At 43.0% G+C, this 19,196-nt stretch overlaps 1 long non-coding RNA gene across 1 annotated transcript; it reads left to right on the top strand.

Annotated features, from left to right (window-relative positions):
• The first annotated feature begins 1,037 nt into the window (after positions 1 to 1,037).
• Positions 1,038 to 17,799, top strand: LOC144338551 (uncharacterized). The gene is made up of 3 exons (XR_013412745.1): positions 1,038 to 1,158; positions 1,971 to 2,121; positions 17,519 to 17,799. It is a non-coding gene; the product is annotated as an uncharacterized LOC144338551 (long non-coding RNA).
• The last annotated feature ends 1,397 nt before the right edge of the window (positions 17,800 to 19,196 follow it).

Here is a 19,196-nt window from a genome sequence, read left to right on the forward strand (position 1 = left end):
AAGGATTTTTTTTTTTTTTTTTTTGAGACAGAGTTTTGTTCTTGTCACTCAGGCTGGAGGGCAGTGGTGCTATCTCGGGTCACTGCAACCTCCACCTCTCGAGTTCAAGCAATTATCCTGCCTCAGCCTCCCAAATAGCTGGGATTACAAGCATGCACCATCACATCCGGCTAATTTTTTGTATTTTAGTAGAGACGGGGTTTCACTATGTTGGTCAGGCTAGTCTCGAACTCCTGATCTCAAGTGATCCGCCTTCCTTGGTCTCCCAAAGTGCTGGGATTACAGGCGTGAGCCACAGTGCCCGGCCTAAAGGACTTTTTAATGCAAAATAAACTGTACATCTTGTTTCCATGTTTTCCAAATACCTGACCTTTTGAACATAGAATAAGTAGATATAAAAAGCATACATATTTTCAGCTTGCTCAATGATTTTAAATGTTATTGTATATGATTCAGATAGCTCAGCAATTTGTTTATGGCTATTTTATTTTGTTCCATAAAATCGTTATCTCATACCCTAAATATTTTTATTAGTGTGCAAACATGCTTTATTAACTTCCAACATACTCTAAGTTTATCATGCAATTAAGTCTTTCTGTTTATTAGCACCAATCATAATTTTGTCATTTTTTTGACATGGCTATGGTTTACCGTAAAACGATGCAGATAAAAAAAAAAAAAAGAAAGGGATTTTTAAAATTCCCTTTAGAGTTGCTCTTGGGTGAATTCCCCAGAGTATTTGATGCACTTAAGGCTATTTAAAAACCAGTCTTCAGTACAAACCTTGCATCTTCCCTTAAAAAGGTCTCAATTTATATATATCCCCTCAAAATGATATACATCCTTCATCCATTCATTATTCAAAAAGTAGATACAAAACTCGGAGACAAAGCAAAAGATAGGTGTAACATCCTTTCAATATTGCCTGAAGAAGAACGCTCACCCAAGGATTATTTAGGGCAATGTACCTTGTTTGCTCACTCTATCATTGGTTAAAGGTCAGAGACTTAGCAGAGTTACATAAAAACTTAAAGAATTTTGTCCAGTAGAGATGCAAATCATTTCTGTCCAGTAGAAAAAAGAATTCTAGGCCAGGCAAGGTGGCTCACACCAGTAATCCCAGCACTTTGGGAGGCCGAGGCGGGCGGATCACCTGAGGTAAGGAGTTCGAGGTCAGCCTGGCCAACACGGTGAAACCCCCGCTCTACTAAAAATACAAAAATTAGCCAGCGGGATAGGGGGGCGCCTGTAATTCTGGCTACTCGGGAGGTTGAGGCAGAGAATTGCTTGAACCCAGGAGGTGGAGGTTGCAGTGAGCTGAGATTGCACCACTGCACTTCAGCCTGGGCAACAGAGCAAGACTCTGTCTCGAAAAAAAATAAAAAGATAGCTGAGCGCATTGGCTCACTCCTGTAATCCCAGCACTTTGGGAGGCCCAGGTGGGCAGATCACAAGATCAAGAGATTCAGACCATCCTGGCCAACATGGTGAAACCCCATCTCTACTAAAAATACAAAAATTAGCTGGGCGTGGTAGCACGTGCCTGTAGTCCCAGCTACTCGGGAGGCTGAGGCAGGAGAATCACTTGAACCCGGGAGACGGAGGTTGCGGTGAGCCGAGATCACGCCATTGTACTCCAGCCTGGCGACAGAGCGAGACTCCATCTCAAAAAATAAATAAATAAATAAATAATAATTCCAAAGGTTATAGGTTTTTTTTTCCCTGTAGAAAAGTTTCGTATCTAATTCAGCCATTTTATCCTCATATTCCCTTATTAAATTGCCTGTGTATGCTTAGATCTTCACACGTGCTTCAAACCAGTCTTAATATTCTACTGGTTCCTGAATAAATTAATGAGTTAAATAAAATCTTTGGCATATGTTCATTTTACATATGCATAAGAGTCATGATTTTACCTTTTTGGAAATTATACCTTAGTGCCACTTAACACCTCGTACCCCCTCCGGCAGGCAAGTGTTGCGGACTACCCCTATGGGAAAGAAAGCAGAACAGAGAGAACTTCACTATGAAAAACAAAATGAAAAATCACTGAAGTCAAGAAAAACATACCTTCGATCTTTGAAGAGGAAAAAAAAAAACACAATCACCATAGAAACCAAGGTTTGTACGGTGGTAAAAATGACCTTTATTTGGTCCTTATTCTGTTCCTGTTCATGGGAAAAGGGAAGGCACTGGGTTCAAGCAGCGGGAAAGGATAAGGGGATGCATTGTTTGTAAACAAGAGGTATTTGATTTTCAGATTTGTTTACGGATCTTTTCTCTCATTGAAACCCATGGGATTCCTTAGCTAACAGGCTGAGGGCATTTCCTTTTTTGCTTATTAAAAAAATGCTGGCCGGGCACGGTGGCTCACGCCTGTAATCCCAGCACTTTGGGAGGCTGAGGCGGGCGGATCACTTGAGGTCAGGAGTTCAAGACCAGCCTGGCCAATATGGTGAAACCCCGTCTCAACTAAAAATACAAAATTATTAAGGCATGGTGGCAGACTCCTGTAATCCCAGCTGCTCAGGAGACTGAGGCAAGAGAATCGCTGGAACCCAGGAGGTAGAGGTTGCAGTGAGCTGAGATGGTGCCACTGCACTCCAGCCTGGGCGACAGAGTGATACTCCGTCTCAAAACAAAATAACATAAAATAAAATAAAATAATGCTAAGTCAAGCCAGGCACGGTGGCTCACGTCTGTAATCCCAGCACTTTGGGAGGCTGAGGCGGGTGGATCAGCTGAGGTCAGGAGTTCGAGACCAGCCTGGCCAACATGGTGAAACCCCGTCTCTTGCAAAAATACAAAAATTAGCTGGGTGTGGTGGTGCCCACCTGTAATCCCAGCTACTTGGGAGGCTGAGGCAGGAGTATCACTTGAACCCGGGAGGCCGAGGTTGCAGTGAGCCGAGATCATGCCATTGCACTCCAGCCTGGGCAACAAGAGCAGGACTCCATCTCAAAAAAAAAAAAAAAAAAAAAAAAAATGCTAAGTCATCACTCAATTTCCTGAGATCCAACTCTTATCTCCTTGCTCATCCCCATTTCCAAAGGTCACCCAAGTCATATTTCAGACTTGAACAAACATCTGGTTATTACCTGCTAGTGTCAAACAAGTGAGGACAAACTGTGTCTCCCTGCTTCCAGGAAATCACAGTCTCAGAGAGGGAGGAAAAAGAAGCAGAGTGGGCATAGATCAGTGGGGGACAGAGGGACAGCCGGAAGGATCTACTAGGATTTGTCTAAGACTAAGAGTACCTAAGTCTAACATGACAAAAGAGGGGAAAGAAATGGCAAATTTCAGCCTGAGGAACAAAAACAACAGGCTGAGTTCCAGTTGGGTTTTCAGTTATTTTTCTAAGAAACGAGCCAGGAACCTATGGATTAGGTAGTCCTAGTCCATTTTCTACTGCTATAACAGAATATCACAGACTGGGTAATTTACTTTTTTTTTTTTTTTTTTTTTGAGACAGAGTTTCGGTCTTGTCGCCATGGCTGGAGTGCAATGGCACAATCTCGGCTCACTGCAACCTCTGCCTCCCGGGTTCAAGGGATTCTCCTGCCTCAGCCTCCCAAGTAGCTGGGACTACAGGCTCACGTCACCACGCCCAGCTAATTTTTGTATTGTTAGTAGACACAGTTCTACTCAAAACGATACCTGTCGTATTGACTGAGCTGATTGTCCACTGTCTGCCTCTCATTTCTTTTTTTGAAACAGAGTCTCTGTCTCCCAGGCTGGAATGCAATGGCGCAGTCTCGGCTCTCTGCAACCTCAGCCTCCCAGGTTCAAATTATTATCCTGCTTCAGCCTCCCAAGTAGCTGGGATTACAGGCACACGCCACCAAGCCCAGCTAATTTTTGTATTTTTAGTAGAGACGGGGTTTCATCATATTGGCCAGTCTGGTCTTGAACTCCTGATCTCAGGTGATCCAACTGCCTCGGCCTCCCAAAATGTTGGGATTATGGGTGTGAGCCACCGCGCCCGGCCTCTGCCTCTCATTGCTCACCTCTTGGTCTTGTTCCGTGCCCAAAGAGGCTAACCTCCACAAATGACATTGATGGATCCCTCTGGCATCCAGTTGTGTTGGGCCTCTAGGAAGCACTAGCAGACCAGAGGTCAGAAGGAGAGAGAAATTTGGTATTTATCTGCATCCTTTCAGCCCCTGCTTGGTGCTTCAGATCTAGAGGTAGTAAGGGTTTCCCACTGTTACTAGGCTCTGAAGACTCCAACATCTCTTTTTGGGTCTCTTTAAACCTCCTCACACCTTCGAAGCAGTCTGCTTATTAAATGCTCTTCAGCTAAGTCCTTTGGTGTGACATCAGTTCCTGGGAGAACCCTGACTAATGCTTTGACATACAACAAATTTTATATAGTTGGCAACTATGTGTCAAAAAATATATCCCAAACATTGCAAATAAGGCAAAGGGAAGGCAGCATGTCCTTTCAATGTCATACTGGGAACATTAGATAACAGAATTATTTAATTCTCTAGAAGACTGTATCCATGTTTGACTTTGCTATTTACTTTTTGATTAGAGCTCAGATACTGTGAAGTTATATGTTAACTTGTAGATAATTTCTCTCTGGTAGAAAAGATAACCCCAAAGGTTATGGTTTTATTGCTCTATGACTCATTAATCAGGTTTGTATTTTACCTAGCCCCTTATTTGAACACTCTTTTCTACTAATGCCTGTAAATAGCCAGTTCATTAAATGTTCTTTGAACCAGCTTTATCGTGTCACTGATGCCCTCACTAATACATTGAAGAAATCTTTTATATATGTTTATTCCATATTTAGATGAGTTCTGATTTTCCTTTTCTGAAAATTGTGTTGACATACTTCACACAGTTTTACATTATATGTTTTACACCTACCATATCAGCAACTAATTCCACTCAACCATTCCCCAAATGTTGGGGATTTAGGCGGTTTCCAGTCTTTAACTATTATAAACAAGCTTTGCTGGTCATATTCACTTTTAACTGGATTTCCCATGCAGGCAAATGTCTATGGGAAGGAGCACGGTATAAAAGTGTGCTCTGGGCCTTCAACTCCTATGCTCAGGATGGTCCTGCCCGCCCCCCCCCTTTCTTGCCTGCTCTACCTTCATCCATTCCACTGCACCCCCACCACAGCCACCAAGATGTCCTTGTGGGACTTATAGCCAGCTTGAGGCATAGTCATCATACCTGAGCATACTCTTTTTTGTTGTTTTTTGTTTTTTTTTGTTGTTGTTGTTTTTGAGACAGAATCTCGCTCTGCTGCCTAGGCTGGAGTGCAGTGGCGTGATCTCGGTTCACTGCAACCACCACCTCCTGGTTTCAAGCAATTATCCTGCCTCAGCCTCCTGAGTAGCGGGTATTACAGGTGTGCGCCACCGTGCCCGGGCTTCCAGTGGCTATTATTCCACACTGTATGTCCATGCTGAGTACATCCTTTGCTAACAATAGCACCTGGCATGTACTGTGTCTTTGCTATATACAAACACTGTTGAGTGCCTGATATGCATGATCTCTTTGGATCCTCATGACTACTAGTCAGCCAAGCCCTGTTATTATCTCCCTTCTCTCTCTATGAGGAGGCTAAGTTTGGATTTAAACCCAGGTCTAACCATAAAGTCTATGCTCTTAAGCACTGAAATAGAAATTGACTAGATATGTATTGCATACCTGGGTGAATGAATAAATGAATGAATAAATGAGGTCAAAACCCTCCTGAGAGGGCTCAGCTGGAGGACCGGAGTAATGGAATCACACAAGCTCAGCACAGTCCTGGCTGGGGCTGCCTTCTCAGGCATCTTTTTGGCTCCTCTATTTACAGACCTCTACATGTTCTGCTGACCTGTCCTCTAGCTCAGGGGCTGGCAAACTTTTTCTCCAAAGGGCCTGATAGTCAGTATTTTAGGCTTTGTAGGTCAAACGTAGTCTCTGTCACATATATTTTTTTAACCTTTTAAAAATGTGGGTCAAGGCTGGGCATGTGGCTCACACCTGTAATCCCAGCACTTTGAGAGGCCAAGGCAGACAGATCACTTGAGGTCAGGAGTTCAAAACCAGCCTGGCCAACGTGGTGAAGCCCTGTCTCTACTAAAAATACAAAAATTAGCTGGGCATGGTGGTGGGCGCCTGTAATCCCAGCTACTTGGAAGGCTGAAGCAGGAGAATCTGTTGAACCCAGGAGGCGGAGGTTGCAGTCAGTCGAGATTCTCCACACTGCACTCCAGCCTGGGTGACAGAGCAAGACTCTGTTCTCAAAAAATTAAATTAAATTAAATTAAATTTAAATTTAAATGTGGACCAGATGCGGTGGCTCATGCCTGTAATCCCAACACTTTGGGAGGTCCAGGTGGCCAGATCATGAGGTCAGGAGTTCAAGACCAGCCTGGCCAACATGGTGAAACCCCCTCTCTACTAAAAATACAAAAATCAGCTGGGCTTGGTGGCAGGCACCTGTAATCCCAGCTACTTGGGTGGCTGAGGCAAGAGAATCTCTTGAATATCTTTGGGAGGCAGAGGTTGCAGTGAGTCGAGATCTCCCGCTGCACTCCAGCCTGGGTGACAGAGCGAGGCTCTGTCTCAAAAACTAAAATAAAATAAAAATAAAAATGTCCAGCCTGGCCAATATAGTGAAACCCCATCTCTACTAAAAATACAAAAATGAGCTGGGCGTACTGGCAGGTGCCTGTAATCCCAGCTACTTGGGAGGCTGAGGCAGGAGAATCACTTGAACCCAGGAGGCGGAGGTTGCAGTGAGCCAAGATCACACCATTGCACTGCAGCCCGGGCAACATTGTGAGACTCCGTCTAAATAAATAAATAAATAAGTAAACAAACAATAAAATAAAAATGTGGGTCAGACAAAAACAGGACATGAGGCCAGGCGCAGCGGCTCACGCCTATAATCCCAGCACTTTGGGAGGCCGAGGCAGGCAGATCACGAGGTCAGGAGTTCAAGAGCAGCCTGGCCAACAGAGTGAAACCCTGTCTCTACTAAAAATACAAAAATTAGCCGGGTGTGGTATGCGCGCCTGTACTCCCAGCTTCTCGGGGGGCTGAGGCAGGAGAATCGCTTGAACCCAGGAGGCGGAGGTTGCAGTGAGCTGAGATGGCATCACTGCACTCCAGCCTAGGCGATGCAGCAAGACTCTCTCTTAAAAAACATAAATAATAAAACAGGCCATGAGACAGATTTGGCCCATAGGTGTTAGTTTACTGATCCTTGTTCCAGTTTACTGATTCTCCCTGCAAATTTGACTAATCTACTATCAAATCCAGCCATTGCACTCTTAATTTTGGCTATTGTATTTTTTCAGGTCCACAATTTTTATTTTTATTTTTCATTTCTCTTGAGACAGAGTTGCGTTCAATAGAGCTAATAGCCCAGGGGAGTGCAGTGGTGCAATCTCGGCTGAGTGCAGCGTCGACTTCTCCAGCTCAAGCGATCCTTCTGCTTCCACCTCCCAGGTAGCTGGGACTATGGGCACATGCCACCACACCTGGCTAATCATTTTTAAATTTGTAGCAGACACAAGGTCTCGCTATGTTGCCCAGGCTGATCTCAAACTACTGGGCTCAAGTGCCACCTCAGCCTCCTAAAATGCTGGGATTACAGGCATGAACTACCACGCTCAGCCTATTTGGTTCTTTTTAATAGCTGCCAGTTTTCTCCTAAAATTCATAATTCTTCCTTTTATCTCCATGAACATAGGAAGAATAATTAAAATATGTGTCTCATAATTCTAATATTTGTAGCCAGTGTGAGTCTTTTTCTATTTTCTATAACTTCTGCTGTTTTTAATTTATGGCATCTTTCCTTCTTTTGTATCTCATTATTTCTCATTGGATGCTGGACGTTGTATTTGCAAAACTGTAGAAGTAATTTGATGCATGGATGTTCTCTTCCTCCAGAGATTTATGCTTGCTTCAGTATGGTGTCTGGGCACGCCAGCAGTTTGGAAAGTACAGCAGCACTAACACACTGGGATTTGCTTAATCCAAGTTCAGTGATTGAGATGATTCCAGGCTGAGCTGTAGCCCCTTGGGTACATCTATTTCTGGTTATAAGATGTAAATCTTGGCCGGGTGCGGTGGCTCAAGCCTGTAATCCCAGCACTTTGGGAGGCCGAGGCAGGTGGATCACGAGGTCAGGAGATCGAGACCATTCTGGCTAACACGGTGAAACCCCGTCTCTACTAAAAATACAAAAAATTAGCCTGGCGTGGTGGCGGGCGCCTGTAATCCCAGCTACTCAGGAGGCTGAAGCAGGAGAATGGCGTGAACCCGGGAGGCGGAGCTTGCAGTGAGGTAAGATTGCGCCACTGCACTCCAGCCTGGGCGACAGAGCAAGATTCCATCTCAAAAAAAAAAAAAAAAAAAGATGTAGATCTCCTTGGGGATAAAGACTCAAACCTCCCCTATTTCCTGGACGGGTTCCTTAGCGTGACCAGCCTGTGAAAAGTGCTACTCGGCCTTTGCACTTCTCAGCTTCTCTGCTGGAAGTAGGATAAATGCCCAAGGGAAAAGCAACTACCGGGCTACCTTCTTCTCCTAGATCCTGGGCAGGAAGATCTAGTTAGCTCTCGAATGCCTTCACACAGACTTTGTCTATTTCAGCCAACTTTTCTACTTGCACTAAAGTCATGTACTTGGGCCAAATCACCTAGTCCACCATTCCAGAAGTGGGGATCCAGAGAGAAAATTCTCTATGCAAAGGAAACTGGATCTTATCATTGAAAGAGATATTTGAAAAGAGGCTTATATTGTCCTTCAAAAATCCTAAATGAGATAGATCATGCAAACAAAGAAAACCCACCAACACATGCTTGTTATTTTGGTTTAAATTTCCTACTATAGTATATTTCAATATACAACAATTGCTGGAATCTTTAAAAAAAAACATTTCTAGGTTACTATTATCTATCTTGTAATGTACTCTAAAATCAATAAAATTGACTGCATAATTTGAGGTCCTTGTGGAAAAATTAAAACAAATGAAAATACATTCCTTTGTGAAACTTAATTTTGAACTGTAATTTTAATAGATTCTTGAATTTTAAAATATTAAAGATTCTTGATTAAAAAACAAAGATTCCACATTAAAGACCATTTTTGTGTACTCTGGTCTTGCTATACTGCCAGGGCAGGTTTGGCTTCATAAAGTCCTTTTCTCTGTGCACAAGTAAAGTGGGCTGTTCTAAGGATATAACAAGACTTTTTTTAAATGTTATACTCTATTTTTTTCTTTTCTTTCTTTTTTGAGACCGAATCTCACTCTGGTACCCAGGCTGGAGTGCAGTGGCGCGATCTTGGCTCATTGCAACCTCCACCTCCCAGGTTCGAGCGACTCTCCTGCCTCAGCCTCCCAAGTAGCTGGGATCACAGGTGTGTGCCACCATGCCTGGCTGATTTTGTATTTTTAATAGAGACGGGGTTTCTCCATGTCAGTCAGGCTGGTCTCCAACTCCTTACCTCAGGTGATCCACCTGCCTTGGCCTCCCAAAGTGCTGGGATTACAGGCGTGAGCCACTGTGCCTGGCCAAAATGTTATACTCTCTAATATTGCTGGGAGAAAAAAAGAAACGCTTACGTTCACTCCCAAATCCAGGTGAGGCCCTGATAGGGAGCAGTGTTTACCATGCAGTTCTTGGGCACTCTCCAGCAAGGGCACCCCCAGGACGTGGGAAGGAAGCTGCACGGTTTTGGCCCAGCAACTGCTTACTCTGCTTACTACCCTGCAGTTGTCTCTTTGAGGAAGACATAACAACTGTGGCCTTCATCATCATTGGCTGAAAGAAAATCTCTTTGTTTACAAAACTAAAGGCTAAGATAGAAGCTGTTACTTAAGGTCAGTGACCTCTTTCTCCTGGCCTCACTCAATGATTGAAAGGAGGATTATGGAAGGCGAACCATGCCAATCTTCAGGGGAACAATTTCCAGCCCTGTGACCATCACCTGTCTGCCTTCATCTCCACTACCTATTGTCTCTGAATCTGATATACTGGCCAAAGTGGGTGAGTATGGTTATTGCCAGGTAGCTGATTTTTTTTCTTTTCTTTTTTTTTTTTTTCTCAGTCACAGTTTCGCTCTTTTTGCCCAGGCTAGAGTACAATGGCGCAATCTCGGCTCACCGAAACCTCCACCTCCCAGGTTCAAGCGATTCTCCTGCCTCAGCCTCCCGAGTAGCTGGGATTACAGGCATGCGCCACCACGCCCAGCTAATTTTGTATTTTTAGTAGGAATGGAGTTTCTCCATGTTGGTCAGGCTGGTCTTGAACTCCCAAGCTCAGGTAATCTGCCCATCTCGGCCTCCCAAAGTGCTGGGATTACAGGCGTGAGCCACTATGCCTGGCTGCCAGGTAACTGGTTTGCTAAGCCTCTCTTGTCTGATCTTATGATTTTCCCTCAGCTGGGCGTTCTTTCTTCTGGTCTGTATTTCTCTGATCATTTTAAGATGAGCAGAAGTTTTCTAAAAACTTCCCCCTTCCCCAGCATCTATCTGATAGGTCATACCATCTGCCATGTGACACACACTGTTCTGTGTCTAGGTGAAGTGGATTTGCAGACACCACTCTGGTAGACAAGAAGAAGTGAAGACCCGAAGCACTGTTCCAAATATATGCTTTCCTTTTTTAGTACTACTTAGAGTCTGTTTTTTTCCCTTTTAAAGGTAAATTTATATACAGTAAAATTCACTCTTTTTAGTGTACAGTTCTGTAAGTCTGATAAATTCATACAGTCATGAAATTACTACTATAATTGAAACATAGAAGAGTCTCAAAACCCCAAAAATACCCTCAGACCCCATTCTAATCAACCCCTCCCCCATTCCCAGCCTTTGACAAGTACTTATCTGTTTACTGGCCCAGTATTTTTGCCGTTTCCAGACTGTCATATAAATAGAATCATAGAGTATGTAGATTTTTGTGTCTGGGTTTCTTCATTTAGCGTAATATATTTGAGATCCCTCCAGGTTTTTTTTTTTTTTTTTTTGAGACGGAGTCTCGCTCTGTCGCCCAGGCTGGAGTGCAGTGGTGTGATCTCGGCTCACTACAACCTCCATCTCACAGGTTTAAGCAGTTCTCCCACCTCAGCCTCAGGAGTAGCTGGGATTATAGGTGCCCACCACCTCGCCCGGATAATTTTTGTATTTTTATTTTATTTTATTTATTTATTTTTTCTGAGATGGAGTTTCATGCTTGTTGCCCAGGCTGGAGTGCAATGGCACAATCTCGGGTCACTGCAACCTCTACCTCCCGGGTTAAAGCGATTCTCCTAGCTCAGCCTCCCAAGTAGCTGGGATTATAGGCATGCGCCACCACCCCCACTAATTCTTTGTATTTAGTAGAGACGGGGTTTCACCGTCTTGGTCAGGCTGGTCTCAAACTCCTGACCTCAGGTGATCCACCTGCCTCAGCCTCCCAATGTGCTGGAATTACAGGCATGAGCCAATGCACCCAGACCTAATTTTTGTATTTCTAGTAGAGTCGGGGTTTCGCAATGATGGCCAGGCTGGTCTCGAACTCCTTACCTCAAGTGATCCATCTGCTTCAGCCTCCCAAAGTGCTGGGATTACAGGTGTGAGCCACCACTCCTGGTGTCCTCCAGGTTTTTGCATGTATCAGTACTTCGTTTCTTTTTCATTGCTGAATAGTGTTCTATTATACTGATGTACCTCAATTTGTATAAACACTCACCCACTGAGAGACATTTGGGTTGTTTTTAGTTTTTATCAATTATGAATAAAGCCCAAGTTTATTAATGAACAGGTTTTCGTGTGAACATAAAATTTCATTTCTCTGTGGTAAATAACCAGGAATGATATTGCTGGGTCCTATAGAAAGTATATGCTTAATCTTATCAGAAACTAACAAACCATATTCCATTGTGGCTATATCATTTTGCATTTCCATGATCAAATTAGGGAGAGTTCCAGTTGCTCCTCATGCTCACCAGCATTTGGCACTGTCATTATTGTTTTTGGGGTTTTTTTGTTTTTTTTTTTTTTCCTTTTTTTTGAGATGGAGTCTCGCTCTGTCACCCAGGGTGGAGTGCAGTGGTGCGATCTCAGCTCACTGCAACCTCTGCCTCCAGGGTTCAAGGGATTCTTCTGCCTCAGCCTCCTTAGTAGCTGAGACTACAGGCATGCACCACTACACCTGGCTAATTTTTGTCTTTTTAGTAGAGATGGGGTTTCACCATATTGGCCAGGCTAGTCTCAAACTCCTGACCTCATGATCCGCCTACCTCAGCCTCCCAAAGTACTGGGATTACAGGTGTAAGCCACCACACCCAGCCCATTATTGTTTTAAATGTTATCTATTATAATAGGAGTGTAGTGGCATTTCACTGTGGGTTTCATGTAAATTTCCCTAATAACTAATGATGCTGAACTTCTTTCCATGTGCTTATTTATCATCAATATATCTTCTTTAATGAAGTGTCTCTTCAAATTCTTAGCCATTTATTAGCTGGGGTGTTTGTTTTCATATTATTGAGTCTTGAATATTCTTTTTTTAATTGAGAAACAACTCATATACCATAAAATTCACCCTTTTAATATACAATTCGGTGGTTTTTAGTATATTCACAAAGTTGTGCAGCTATCCCCATTGTCTAATGTTAGAACATTTTTACACCACAACAAGAAACCCCTTGTCCATTAGCAGTCACAACTCCCCTTTCCCCAGGCCCTGACAACAACTAATCTAATTTCTGCCTGTATAGATTTGCCTATTCTGGACATTATGTATAAATTGAATCATATAGTATGTAACCTGTTGTGTCTGACTTCAGTCAGTATAGCATTTTCACAGTTCACACAGGTTGTAGCACGTATCAGTGCAGCTTTCTTCTTTTTTCTTTGGCGGGAGGCGGGGACGGGTCTTGCTCTGTCAACCAGGCTGGAGTGCAGTGGCGTGATCTCGGCTCACTGCAACCTCAAAAGTATATACATATATATATATATTCCATTATATGGATATATCCCATTTTATGTATCCATTCATATGTTAATGGATATTTGGGTTGTTTCCACTTTTTAACTATAATGAAGAATGCTGCTAGTAAACCACTATGGCACATGTATACCTATGTAATAAACCTACACGTTCTGCACATGTATCCTAGAACTTAAAGTATAATTAAAACAAAAAAAGAATGCTGCTATAAACATTCATGTACAAGTTTTTGTGTGGACATATGTTTTTATTTCTCTTGTGTATACACCCAGGAGTGAAATTTCTGAGTCATATGATAACTCTATGTTCAACTCTTTGAGAATTGCCCGACTGTTTTCCACAGCTGCTGCACCATTTTACATCTCACCAGCAATGTATAGAGGTTTTAATTTTATCACCATCATTGCTAACATTCGTTATTGTTTGTCTTTGTTATTATAGACATCCCAGTAAATGTAAAGTGACATCTCACTGTGGTTTTGAGATGGACTTCCCTAATAACTAATGATGTTGAGTATTTTTTTGTGTACTTATTGGCCATTTGTATACCTTTTTTAAATGTCTACTCAAGTCCTTTTTTCACTTTATTAGTTGTGTTGTTTTTATTGTTTAGGTTTAAGAGTTTTTTATAGGCTGGTGCTATGGCTCATGCTGTAATCCCAGCACTTTGGGAGGCCAAGGCAGGAGGCTCACTTGAGCCCATATGTTTGAGACCAGCCTGGGCAACGTAGTAAGACCCTGTCTCTACAAAAAAATTTTTTTTTAATTAGCTGGGTGTGGTGGTGTGTGACTGTAGTTCAAGGTACTTTGAAGATTGAGGCAGGAGGTTTGTTTGATCCCAGGAGGTTGAGGCTGCAGTGAATTGAGATCACAATGCATCCCAGACTGGATGGCAGAGTGAGACTTTGTCTCCAAAAAAAAAAAAAAAAGAGTTTTTTTATATATTCTGGATACAAGTCCCTTATCAGATGTGTGATTATCAGATACATAATTTTCCCATTCTATGGGTTGTCTTTTTAATTTCTCAATGGTGTCCTTTGAAGCATAGAAGTTTTACGTTTTGATGTAACCTAATTTATCTATTTTGTCTTTTGTTGCTTGTTCTTTTTGTGTCATTTTTAAAACCACTGCCTAATCCAAGCACATGAAGATTTATGCCTATGTCTGTTGCCAGCAGTTTTATAGTTTTCTCGCTTACATTTAGGTCTTTGATCTATTCATTGCTTTTCGTATATTGAACTGACCTCGCAATCTGGGATGAATCCTTTGTGTGCGTGTGTTTGTTTATTTGTTTTGCTTTCTGACACAGGAAAATCCAGGCTCATCTTGAACTTTCCTAGTCCTAGATCTGGAATCCATTCTCTCTCCAAGAAGCCCTGGTTCCTTTTAGTGGGGAACGGTATTCAGAAACCAAGATGCAGATATTAATTGTTCTCATTGCTGTTGAGGGCAGGGGCATGGATTCTAGACCCTTATAGTATAAAACCAGGGGTCAGCTAACTATGGCCCTTAAGCCAAATCCATTCTATTGCTCGCTCTTTTGTAAATAAAGCTTTTTTGTTTGTTTTGTTTTGTTTTGTTTTTTAGACGGAGTCTCACTCTGTCGCTAGACTGGAGTGCAGTGGTGCTATCTCGGCTCACTGCAATCTCCGCCTCCCGGGTCCAAGCGATTCTCCTGCCTCAGTCTCTTGAGTAGCTTGGATTACAGGCGCACGCCACCGCACCCAGCTAATTTTTGTATTTTTAGTGGAAACGGGATTTCACCATGTTGGCCAGGATGGTCTCGATCTGCTGACCTCGTGATCTGCCTGCCTCAGCTTCCCAAAGTGCTGGGATTACAAGTGTGAGCCACCACACCTGGCTGAAAGCCTTGATTCTTAATATGAACATAGTTACATATATTGTTTTAGCCTATAATACATAAAAACAGTTTCAAAATTACAACATCACTATTACTTCAATAATAAACTTACTGAAGAAAATTTAAGATGTATTTGTATTTTCCATGTCTTTATAATATATTCCACGTAGAATATACAGTCAGAGTACTGTGCACAAGTCACTTAAAATAACTCTTTTTTCCTCTGGGTAATGTTACTGATTTGATATACAGTTAGGTTCATTTGTTTCACTTTATTTTAATTTTGGAGTTTGCTTTATATTCCTTTTTATATTAATATAATTTTGAAATATGCAAAACACAATCCTAATGGAGGATTTTAACAGGCCTATTAGAAGCTAATAAATAAGACTAGAAAGTATATAGAAGAATTGGACAATGCAATTAACAAGCTTGAGAAAGCTGACTACCAAGCTCATTTTATGCTGTTAATACAATCTTGATACCAATAACAAAAAAGGAGAGTACGGGAAAAGAAAAGTATGGGCCAATCACTGTTACAAAGACAGGTACACAAAAAGAAAATTAGCAAACCAGCCGGGGCAGTGGCTCACACCTGTAATCCCAATACTTTGGGAGGCCAAGGCGGGTGGATCACCTGAGGTCAGGAGTTTGAGACCAGCCTGGCCAACATGGTGAATACCTGTCTCTACTGAAAAAAAAAAAAAAAAAATAGCTGGGTGTTGTGGCATCCACCTGTAACCCCAGCTACTAGGGAGAATGAGGCAGGAGAATCGCTTGAACCCGGGAGACGGAAGTTGTAGTGAGTCAAGATCATGCCATTGCACTCCAGCCTGGGCAACAGGAGTGAAACTCCATCTCAAAAAAAGAAAATTAGCAAACCAAATCCAGTAGGATGTGCATAGTTAGATAAACAGATATTTGATAGATTAATGGATAGACAGATACATCAAGAGGCAGTATGAGATGGAAGGTGGGGCAGGAGACTCTGAAGTCAGAACGCCTACCTTTGTATCTCAGGTTCACCAATTATAATCTGTATAAACTTGAGCAAGTCAGTTAATCTATCTTTGCCTTAGTTTCCTCATCTGCAAAATAGTCATAATAATAGTACCTACCTTATAGTTTTGTTGTGAGGCATTGATCAGTTAATATATGTAAACACTTAACATGGTCAATGTTATAGAAGTGTTGGCTGCTATTATTTGTGCTGTTTTTATTATTGAAGGACATCCTATCAATAGAGTGGCCATGGCTCATGGTCCCTCCACCAAGTTAACCAAACTCAAGGCCATCTGTCCTCCAGATGGCCAAGTCTGCCCAAGACTTCTGAGATCAGATGAGATCGGGCATGTTCAGGGTGGCATGGCTGTAAACTGCCCAAGACTTCTGATATCAACTTCAGGGGAGTTTGCCCTTCTGCCAAGTCAGTGGAAATTGTCCTACAAGACTGCTCTCGTATCAGACCTCAGCTGCAAGTTTGGGGTTTCCCAGAGCCACTCTCACTTCAGAACAACTGGCTACAAATTCTGGGGTCCCCACAGACCCCCTCAGGTTCAATAATTTGCTAGAAGGGCTGATAGAACTCTAGAGGAAAGTACTCAGCATAGCATCACTGTCTTACAGTAGTGAAAGGATAGTAATGAGAGCCAGCCAAAGGAAGAGATGCACAGGGTGAAATCTGGGATAGTCTCAAACACTGAGCTTCTGTCATCCTCAGGGATGTGTCACCCTCTCAGCATCAAAGTGTGACAATACTCAAAAAATACTGCCATGGCCGGGCGTGGTGGCTCACGCCAGTAATCCCAGCACTTTGGGAGGCCGAGGCGGGTGGATCACGAGGTCAAGAGATCGAGACCATCCTGGCTAACATGGTGAAACCCCGTCTTTACTAAAAATACAAAAAAAAAAAAATTAGCCGGGCGTGGTGGCAGGTGCCTGTAGTCCCAGCTATTCAGGAGGCTGAGGCAGGAGAATGGCGTGAACCCGGGAGGCGGAGCTTGCAGTGAGCTGAGATGTGCCACTGCACTCCAGCCTGGGCAACAGAGCGAGACTCTGTCTCAAAAAAAAAAAAAAAAAATACTGCCAACCAGGGAAGCTCACCTGAGCCTTTGGTGTCCAAAGTTTTTATTGAGACTCTATCACACACTGCCCATGTGGCCAATCTTTAGACTCCAGCCCTTCCCAAAGATCAGGATGAGTTTGGTTTCCGGTTCTTCTGGAGGTCAGAACTGGTATGGCGTGGCTCAAAGCCCCCATCATAAATCACACGGTTAGATCATAGCCAAAGCCCCAGGGCAAACAAAGACATTCCTATCAGGCTGGACATTCCAGAGGCCTAGAAATCAACTCCCAGTAGCTGAGGGCAAAGGCTAAACTGCTCTTTGAGTAAAGTTAATTCTTCACTACAAGGCTCCCAAATCCTTTTTAGCCTTACTCACACTTCCTTACCTCCTGTGGTAGATGGGCATAGTAATGGTCCCCTATAAATCACATCTCCCTACTGCCTAGCCATTACACTTTGCAATGAGATGTTGCCATGCCTCCCAGCAAAAGGTAACATCTGTTTCTCCACCCCCTTGAATCTAAGTTAGCCATGTGACTTGTTTTGACCAATAGAAGGTATTGAAAGTAGCACTGTGCAACCGCAGAGACTAAACCTTGAGAGCCTATTCAGTTTTCACCTTTCTTCTCTTAGAAACCTACCTTGAGACCACCATGCTGATAAGAAGCTGGGTCAACTCCCGGAGTAAGACAGGCCCTGTAAAGGAGAACCAAGTTATACCACTCAACAGCCAGCACCAACGCCTTTGATATTTGAGTGAAGCCATCTTTCCCCAGTCAGTCTTCTAGCCGACTGCAATCACATGAATGAGCCCACGCCAAACCTACGGAAGAGCCGCCCTGCCAACCTACAGAATCATGAGACATAACAAACTGTTGTTTTAAGCCACTAGGTATTAAAATAATTTGTCACACAGCAATAGATAATTGATAACTTATAATGAATTGGTGTTTCTGTGGGAAAATGTGAGTGAGTCTATTCCTTTCAACTCTGAAAACTAAAAAACTGAAATTGTTTCAGACTTTTAATTGTAAGGAAGAGCCCTGAGTGGAATACCATTGTGCATGAAGTTTAGTCTGCGTTTTTAGTTACCTCCTTGTGAAAACACCCTTGGTCAAGTAGCGTGGATATTTCTAGAACTTTTTCTACATACTTCCAAAAGAATTTCCAGACATTATACTGAATCACATTCTTCTTTTTTTGAGATGGAGTCTTGCTCTGTCACCCAGGCTGGAGTGCAATGTTGCGATCTCAGTTCAAGTGATTCTCCTGTCTCAGCCTCCCGAGTAGCTGGGATTACAGGTATGCACCAAAACGCCCGGCTAATTTTTTTGTATTTTTAGTAGAGACGGGGTTTCACCAGCTGGCCATGCTGATCTCGAACTCCTGACCTCAGGTCATCCACCCGCCTCGGCCTCCCAAACAGCTAGGATTACAGGCGTGAGCCACCATGCCCAGCCTGAATCACATTCTCACCGGTGGTGTATGAGGGACATAAGGGTATGTAACAGGCTTGACGTAAATATATAACAGACAAATGATGGGAACTCCCCCATAGAAGGCAGAATGCCAAAACCCTACTTCTTGAAATCTGCCTCACCCACTTGTAGGGCCAGCCCTGATGACACCAGGAAGCTGAACAGATGGCAGGCTTCAGCTGAGTGCTCCAGCCAATGCCCTGTGTCCAGAAGGCAATGTAGTATAATGGTTAGGAGAGAAGGTTCTGGAGCCAGTCTGCCTTAGTTTAAATACTGGCTCTATCTCATACCAAGCATGACCCACTTGAAGCTTCTTAACCTCTCTAAGCCTCAATTTGCTCATCTCTAAAATGGGAGGCTGGGAGTAGTGGCTCACGCTTATAATCCCAGCAATTTGGGAGGCCAAGGTGGATGGATCACCTGAGGTCAGGAATTCCAGAACAGCCTGGCCAACGTGGTGAAACCCCATCTCTACTAAAAATACAAAAATTAGCCAGGCGTGGTGGTGCACCCTGTAATCCCAGCTACTTGGGAGGCTGAGGCAGGAGAATGGGTTGAACCCAGGAGGTGGAGGTTGCAGTGAGCAGAGATCACGCCATTGCACTCCATCCTAGGCAACAAGAGTGAAACTCTGTCTAAAAAAGTAAATAAAATAAAATAAAAGTAAAGTAAAATGGGAATAATATTAGTATTCACCTCATAGACTTGTGAGGATTAAATGAAATAAGACATGTCAATTGCTTAAAATACTGCATGGCACTCTGTAAGTGTTAGCTATCATTCTTATTCTCTATACTGTTTGTGAACTTGTCACTATATAGGCAGACCTTTAA

Source organism: Macaca mulatta, chromosome X, assembly GCF_049350105.2.
Source record: "Macaca mulatta isolate MMU2019108-1 chromosome X, T2T-MMU8v2.0, whole genome shotgun sequence".
Lineage (NCBI taxonomy): Eukaryota > Metazoa > Chordata > Mammalia > Primates > Cercopithecidae > Macaca > Macaca mulatta.